We start from the raw sequence: 9,308 nt of genomic DNA on the forward strand, positions 1-9,308 counted from the left end.
GTATTGGTGAGGGCGTCCTTTAGTTGGTGGAAGGCTTCCTCACACTCTGAGGTCCAGGTTACCTGGCGGGGTTGGTTCTTATGGGTCAGACCAGTGAGGGGCTTGGCTACGCTGCTGTAATTGGGAACGAATTTCCTGTAATACCCCGCTGTCCCTAGAAACGCCATGACCTGGGTTTTAGTGCGTTGGATGAACCACTTGGCTATGGCCTCAATCTTGGCTGGTTCTGGTCGCTGTTTCCCTCTTCCCACCCAATGCCCTAAATACTGAACCACTGCTTTGCCCACGTGACAATTGTTTGGGTTCAGGGTGATTCCGGCCTGGTGGATCCTGTCCAATACTGTCTCTAGGTGATTTAGATGCTCTTCCCATGTTGCACTGTAGATGGCGATGTCTTCCTGGTAGGCACAAGCATAGTCCTGGACACCATCCAGAAGCCGGTCAGCCAGCCTTTGGAAGGTCGCCAGGGCATTCTTCATCCCGAATGGCATAACTCGAAACTGGAATAAACCGAACGGGGTGACAAATGCCGACTTGGGAATAGCATCAGGACTAAGGGGAATCTGCCAGTAGCCTTTGCATAGATCGATGGTGGTCAAATACTTTGCCCCCGCCTTCCGGTCTAACAACTCATCCACACGCGGCATGGGGTATGCATCCGTCACTGTTTTCTCATTGAGCCTACGATAGACTACACAAAACCGTGTAGTCCCATCCTTCTTGGGCACTAACACTATGGGGGATGCGAAGGAACTGACTCTTCAATGACCCCTAAACGCAGCACTCTTGTATCTCCTGTCGCATCCCCTCTCGTACAGACTCAGGGATGCAGAAGGGGTTTTGTTGCAGGGGGGTCTGATCCTGGGTCTCAACCTTGTGTTGTGCCAGGCGAGTGTACCCTGGTCTCCCTGAAAACATCCTCTGTCGCTGCCTCAACAATTCCTCCGCCTGCTGTCTCTCCCGGGGGCCTAGGTCTTCACCCAAGTGTACCTGGTCCCATGTTTTAGACTGAGTCCTTTCCTCTAAGACATCCGGCAAGGGAAGTCCGGCTAAATCCTCTGCTTCAGGTGCACAGATGGTAGGGCTTCAGCATATTCACGCGGAGCATGCTGATAACCCTGGGGTCGTCACAATCGGCGACATTATAGGTTGTGTCGGCTATTTTCCCTACTACCTGGTACCATGCAGCTTGAAACTTATACTGCTTAGTGGGCTCTAACACCAGGGCCTTCTGTCCTATTTCCAAAGTGCGCTCTCTGGCCCTTCGATCGTACCATATGCGCTGGCGCCGCTGGGTCGCCTGCATGTTCTCACGTACAGCCTGAGTCAGCTCCTGTAGGAGGTCCCGGAATTCCAGCACATAGGGTACAATAGGTACACTTTCTATGAGGCCCTCCCCTTCCCAGTGTTCCAGCACTAAGTCTAGGGGTCCCCTTACCCGTCTCCCGTATACCAGCTCGAACGGGGAGAACCCCGTGGATTCTTGGGGCACCTCCCGATAGGCAAACAGGAGGTGTGGCAAGAATTTCTCCCAGTCCCTGTATGTCCTGGTAAAAGTCCCAATGAGCTGTTTTAATGTCCCGTTAAAGCGTTCACACAACCCATTGGTTTGCGGGTGGTACAGGGCGCTTCTAATGGACTTTACGACGCACAGCTTCCACAGTTGGTTGGTGACCTCTGCTGTAAACTGGGTACCCTGGTCCGAGATAATCTCCCGGGGAAATCCAACCCGTGAGAACACCTAGAGCAGGGCGGCCGCCACCGTCTCTGCCAGTATGTTAGGTAACGCAACCGCCTCTGGATACTGTGTGGCATAATCTACCACTGTCAATATATACCTTTTCCCTGACGGACTGGGTTTGGCTAACGGCCCTATCAGATCGACCGCTACTCGGCTAAATGGTTCCTCCACAATGGGGAGGGGGCGTAATTTGGCCTTGCATCGATCCCCCCTCTTGCCAATGCGCTGGCAACTGTCACAGGTCTGGCAGTACTGACGAACATCATAGGTTACCCCCGGCCAAAAGAAGTTTTGTGTCAGACGATGCCTGGTGCGACTGACGCCGAAGTGCCCGGCTAAGGGTATGTCATGGGATTCGCAGTAGCTCCTGCCTATACTTCTTGTGAACTACCAGCTGTCGTTTTATAGTGGGGCTCGTCCCTGTGTGGTGCTGCTCTGTGATCCGGTAGAGGAGTCCCTGCTTCCATACAAACTGTTCCCCTTCCAGTACCCCTCTCCACTCCTGTGCCTTCCCACGACATCCCTCTAATGAAGGATCCTCAAGTAACTCCCTCTTAAATTCATCTGGGGTGGCCCAAGAAATGTGTCTGGCTATGGGAATACGTGTAGGGCTGGGATGTCTTACCTGGGCCTCCTCTGAGTGTGATTCCACCTCCGCAGCTCGAGCTTGACTCCGGGTGGTCACAGGATATGTTTCAGCCAGAGGGGCCACCGAGAATGCAGACAACATGGGCCCCAAGTCATTTCCCAGCAAGACGTCTGCAGGCAAATCCTCCATCAAGCCGACCTCAACAAGGCCATCCCCGACTCCCCAGTTCAGGTGAATCCTGGCAGTGGGCAGTCGATGTATGGCTCCCCCTGCTACACGGACTGCCACTGTCCCGTCCTTCTTCTCTTGGTCCCGGACGAGATGAGGCTTCACAAGGGTCAAAGTTGCTCCGGAATCTCTTAGTCCCTGCATACGTTTCCCATTAACCCACACAACCTGTCAATGCTGTTGTCGATTATCTGCCCAGGCTGCCTGCATGGGGTCTACTTCATGCAGCACTTCCTCCATCTCTTCCACCCCTTGGTTAGTCGTAGCCCCCAATGCCGGGTCAGCTTCGCCTTGGTAGCAGTGTACAGCAGCGCGGCTGAAGGTAGCTGTTCCCACCTTTGGCCGGGTTTCTAGCTGGTCCCCCTACAATCTTCGGTGGTTTGGGGCCCTCCAGGTCCATGGGCGGGCCCCTAGTGACCATCTTTGATCCGGACAACTGCGGCCTCCTGGCATCATGATGTTCATCGGCCAGACAAGCGGCTTCCTCAAGAGTCGTAGGCCGCCTGTCCCGAAGGCATTCCTGTGTCTCGGGGGTTAGTCCATTAAAGAATCGTTCTAACGAGAAGAGTTGGAGGACGTCCTCCTTAGTGGTTGCTTGGCTCCCTTGTACCCACTGTAGTAGTGACCGCCGTAATTTACAGGCCCATTCAGCGTGGGTATCGGTTACGCGTTTTATAAGTCCGCAGAACTTTTGGCGGTATGCCTCTGGTGTCAGCGCATACCGGGCCAAGATCATTTCTTTGATCTGCTCATAGTCCATACAGTCCTCATCAGGTACCGTGCGATAGGCATCCGCTGGCCGGCCTGTCAGCTTGCTGGCCAGAATCTGAACCCGTTCCTCCGGCTTCACTTGATGAAGGGCACACTGCCGCTCAAAGTCCTGCAGAAAGCCATCAATGTCTTCCTCTGCCTCCCCCAACTGTCGGAAGGCATTATACTGGATCTTTTTGTGGCTTACTGTTGAAGGTACCTGGTCGAAGGCCAGAGCTCCCCCTGCTCGCTGACTCTCCTCTCTCCGCTCTGCCATCTCCATCTTGGTCAGCTCCACTTTGGTCCGCTCTGCCATCTCCATCTTGGCTAGCTCTATCCTGGTCCGCTCGGCCATCTTTTCCTTCAGATCAGTACGCACATCAGCCATCACCTCTCGTATGATCTCTACCGCAGGGTTTGGGACATAGAACGCCAATCTGTTCTTTACCTCCCTCTGGAATTCGGTCACCTCCACGTTCACATTGGGGGGCGCTGCACTGTCGTGTTCCATGATGGCTGCTATCAAATCCGCTTTTGTTTTGTTGCTGGCGATCAACCCTCGGGCTTCCACCAGATCTTTTAATGTAGTCCTCTTTAACTTCTGGTAGTTGTTTTCCATTCATTCCTTTCCTCCTGTAGAAGGGGTATCATATCCCGCCGCTGCCACCAGTGTAACGGGGTCTACCAAGATGGGGTACCTCTTTCAGTACCACCCCGTGTTTTCGGAGGTCTGCTCTGCGTTGGCTGGAGTCTGAATGAATGACGCTGGCTGGAATTCCTTGGTTACATGGGCGCATATAAAAGATCACTGCTTCTCTATGTATTTCCAGTCTGACAACACTTTACTCACAGGACACAGAATATATCACACCAATACAGAGGGCCAGCCAATAGAAAAGCGGCAGGCCAGACATACATTACAAAAGCCGCAGGTGGCCGGAGCCTGCCGATGTTTACTGTGGGAATTACAAAGGTGGAGGGAGGGCGGACAAAAGGAGAATATCGTGTCCCCTCTGCCCAGGGGCGCAGCCTGTGAACGTGCTTCCAGTCGTGAGGGCAGGAGAAACAGACCCCTTGGTGGGTCTAGTTTCCAAAATGGGGTCACTTGTGGGGGGTTTCAACAGTTTAGGCACGTCAGAGGCTCTCCAAGTGCAACATGACACCCGCAGACCATTCCATCAAAGTCTGCATTCCAAAACATCACTTCTTCCGAGCCCCGACGTGTGCCCATACAGTAGTTTTCTCCCACATATGGGGTATCAGCGTACTCAGGACAAATTGGACAACAACTTTTGGGGTCCATTTTCTCCTGGTACCCTTGGGAAAATAAAAAAATTGGAGACTAAATGATCATGTTTGTGGAAAAAATACGATTTAGTTTCACACCCGGGCATTATAAACTTCTGTGAAGCACTAGGGGGTTCAAAGTGCTCACCACACATCTAGATAAGTTCCATAGGGGGTCTAGTTTCCAAAATGGTGTCATTTGTGGGGGGTTTCCACTGTTTTGGTACATCAGGGGCTTTCCAAACGCGACATGGTGTCCAATCTCAATTCCAGCCAAAAACGTCAAATGGTGCTGCTTCCCTTCCAAGCTCTGCCATGCGCAGAAATAGTCGTCTACACCCACATATGGGGTATCAGCCTACTCAGGACAAATTGCACAATAACTTTTAGGGTTCTGTTACCCTTGGGAAAATAAAAATTGGGGGTGAAAAGATCATTTTTGTGGAAAAAATATGATTTTTTTAATTGTACTGCTGTGCATTATAAACTTCTGTGAAGCCATTATGGGTTAAAAGTTCTCACCACATATCTAGATAAGTTCCTTGTGGGGTCTAGTTTCCAAAATGGGGTCACTTGTCAGGGGTTTCCACTGTTTAGGTACATCAGGGGCTCTCCAAATGTGACATGGCGTCCGATCTGAATTCCAGCCAATTTTGCATTGAAAAAGTCAAACGGCGCTCCTTCCCTTCTGAGCTCTGCCATGCGCCAAAACAGTGGTTCCCCCCACATATAAGGTATCAGCGTACTCAGTACAAATTGCACAATAACTTTTGCAGTCCAATTTCTCCTGTTACCCTTGGTAAAATAAATTTTTTTTAACCTGAAGTATTTTTTTTGTGAAAAAAAGTTAAACGTTCATTTTTTTTTAAATATTCAAAAAATTCCTGTGAAGCACCTGAAGGGTTAATAAACTTCTTGAATGTGGTTTTGAGCACCTTAAGGGGTGCAGTTTTTAGAATGGTGTCAGTTTTGGGTATTTTCTATCATATAGACCCCACAAAGTGGCTTCAAATGTGATGTGGTTCGTAAAAATAAAATGGTGTTGCAAAAATGAGAAATCGCTGGTCAACTTTTAACCCTTATAACTTCCTAACAAAAAAAAAATTGGTTCCAAAATTGTGCTGATGTAAAGTAAACATGTGGGAAATGTTACTTATTAAGTTTTGTGTGTGCCATATCTCTGTGATTTAAGGGCATAAAAATTCAAAGTTGGAAAATTGCGAAATTTTCAAAAATTTTGCCAAATTTCCATTTTTTTCACAAATAAAGGCAAGTTATTTGAATGAAATTTTACCACTACCATGAAGTACAATATGTCACGAGAAAACAATGTCAGAATCACCAGGATCCATGGAAGCGTTTCAGAGTTATAACCTCATAAAGGGACAGTGGTCAGAATTGTAAAAATTGGCCTGGGCATTAACGTGCAAACCACCCAGATCAGACGCCATGTCGCGTTTGGAGAGCCTCTGATGTGCCTAAACTGTTGAAACTCCCCACAAGTGACCCCATTATAGAAACTAGAACCCTTAAGGAACTTATCTAGATGTGTGGTGAGCACTTTGAACCCCCAAGTGCTTCACAGAAGTTTATAACGCCCGCGAGTGAAAATAAAAAAATTATTTTTTTTTCCACAAAAATGATGTTTTTGCCCACCATTTTTTATTTTCCTAAGGGTAACAGGAGAAATTGGACCCCAAAAGTTGTTTTGCAATTTGTCCTGAGTAGGCTGATACCCTACATGTGGGGGTAAACCACTGTTTGGGCGCATGGCAGAGCTTGGAAGGGAAGGAGCACCATTTGACTTTTTCAACGCAGAATAGGCTGGAATTGAGATCAGACGCCATGTTGCATTTGGAGAGCACCTGATGTGCCCAAGCAGTGGAAACCCCCAATTCTAACTCCAACCCTAACCCCAACACACCCCTAACCCTAATCTCAGCCCTAGCCCTAACCCTAGCCCTAGCCCTAACCCTAACCCTAATGGGAAAATGGAAATAAATTCATTTCATTTTTTTAATTTTATTATTTTTCCCTAACTAAGGGGGTGATAACGGGGGGTTTGATTTACTATTTATGGCGGTTTTTGTGTTTGGCAGCTGTCATACCCTAAAAGACGCTTTTTATTGTAAAAATAGTTTTTGCATCACCACATTTTGAGAGCTATAATTTTTCCATTTTTTGACCCACCGAGTCATGTGAGGTCTTATTTTTTGCGGGACGAGTTGACATTTTTATTGGTACCATTTTCAGGCACGTGACATTTTTTGATCGCTTTTTATTCTGATTTTTGGGACGCAGAATGAACAAAAACCAGCATTTCAAAAATTTCTTTTGGGGGATGCGTTTACACCATTCCGTGTGCGGTAAAATTAATAAGGTGGTTTTATTCTTCGGGTCAGTACGATTACAGCGATACCTCATTAGGTCGTTTTTTTATGTTTTGTCGGTTTTATGCAATGAAAACTATTTTATATAAAAAATAATTATTTTTGCATCGCTTTATTCTGCGAGCTATAACTTTTTTATTTTTTCGCTGATGATGCTGTATGGCAGCTCGTTTTTTGCGGGACAAGATGACGTTTTCAGTGGTACCATGATTATTTATATGCATCATTTTGATCGCGCGTTATTGCACTTTTTGTTCGGCAGTATGATAATAAAGCATTATTTTTTGCTTTTATTTTTATTTTTTAAGGGGTTCGCTAAAGGGGTTAACTAATGGGACAGTTTTATAGGGCGGGTCGTTACGGACGCGGCGATACCCAATATGTGTACTTTTATTGTTTTGGGGTTTTTTTCTTTCCAAAAAATGAATTTATTAGGATTTTTTTTTTAAATTATTTTATTTAGCGATTGTTTTTTTATAAATTATTTTTACACTTTTTTTTTTTTTTTTAACTTTATTACACTGTTCCAGGGGGGACATACCTGTCATGTGACAGATCGCTGATCTGTCACATCACAGATCGCAGAGACAGATCAGCAATCTGTCACAGGCAGTGCTGCAGGCTTCCTCCTTGCCTGCGCTTTGCAGGTATGAGGAAGCCGCCTCCGTCCAGGCCCCCGAAGGTCCCCGCCACCATTTTGGACCCGGGGACCTGCAGGGAAGGAGCCCCCGCAGCAGTGCTGCACATTGCGCTGCTGTGGGGGGCTCAGGGAAGCACGGAGGGAGCCCACTCCCTGCTGATGCTTCCCTGAACCCCCGGTACACTGCAATCGTGTTTGATCGCAGTGTGCAAGGGGTTAATGTGTCTTGGGCGGTCCGTGACCGTCCCTGACACATAGTGTCGGGTGTCAGCTGTGATAATCAGCTGACACCCGGCCACGATCATGAGCGCCGCTGATCGCTATGACGTACTATCCCGTCCATGGACTTAGGGCCCGGGTCCCATGGACAGGATAGTATGTCAGATGGCAGAAAGGGGTTAAGACCCGAGAGCTTCGAAATGTCGGGTGTTTCTATTTTCCTGGGTTTTGGACCAATTTTTGTAACTTGGCACTTATCTTTATTTTTTTTGTCTAAAATAAAATTCCACTCATGGTTGCAAATTATTCCTTTAGAGTGTGCAGTGAATTTTTGTTATTTCAGGGACCACCATGGTCCGTTCTACCAGCACCTCGCTTCTACAATGACCTTGAGTCAGGGGCGGACCTACCGCCTGTGCAGCCTGTTCATTGAACCGGGCCCCCAGGGGGAGAGGGGGGCCCCTCCAGCAGGAGTCAGTGTGACAGCCAGCCAGTGCTGAGCAACAGGAGGGAGGGACTTTCCAGCAAGCATCCAATCTGGGCTCATTCAGTGCAGTTCTCCCCTGGCTGTCACATCACAGTCAGGAATGAGTCATTGAGCACAGCAGCCCCCCTGGTGAGTGTCTGAGGCTCTGAACCTGTGTTTGTATGGACTGTGTCCTGACAGGCTCCAGTCCCCGCAGCAGATGGATCCTCAGTGAGTGGGCTGTGTGCTCAGTGACAGTGTCAGTCATACTATCAGCACAGCAGCCGCACACCAGGACCCCGCTATGTCCTGGTCTGACCCCCTGTCTGTATCATGAAAAGATCAGAGCTGAGTGCCCCCCTCTCCCTCACCTCCTGCAGAGAAGCATAAGACCGCTGAGCCATCCCCCCCCCAACAGGACACAGCAGCCCCCTCTCAAGATTCCCTGCATTTACTCTCCAAACTTGTCTAAAACACTTCAGTCTTCAGAATGGAGCAGTGGTGTCCTGTCAGGAGGCAGAGCGGGCACAGCAGCCTTAGGCTGTGTTCACACGTAGCGTTTTTTTCACGGTTTTTACGGCGGATTTTCCAATAAAACTGCGAAAGATAAGCTTCCCATTCATTTCTATACATTTTCCACTCTTTGTGCACATTGATGCGTTTTGTTTACCGCGAAAAAACCGCATCGCGGTAAAAAATGCAGCATGCTCATTAATTTCATGGATTTTTCCGCGTTTCTGATTATTTCTATGCGTTTAGAAAACATGCGTTAAAAAAACGCATAAAAACCGTGCAAAAATCGCGGTAAAAACGCGCAGAAAAAAAGCACGCTGTTTCTGGGAAGGGAGTCAGGTTTTCTAGCAGAAATTTTCTGCTACGTGTGCACTTAGCCTTAGGCTATGTGCACATGCTGCGGATTCACCCACAGATTTGTATCTGCGGATCCGCAGGTAAAACCGCAGCTAAAATGACCTGCAGTTTATATGCGGATTGGCCAG

Source organism: Dendrobates tinctorius, unplaced genomic scaffold (genome assembly GCF_039654945.1).
Source record: "Dendrobates tinctorius isolate UK_male_01 unplaced genomic scaffold, ASM3965494v1 ptg000120l, whole genome shotgun sequence".
NCBI lineage: Eukaryota > Metazoa > Chordata > Amphibia > Anura > Dendrobatidae > Dendrobates > Dendrobates tinctorius.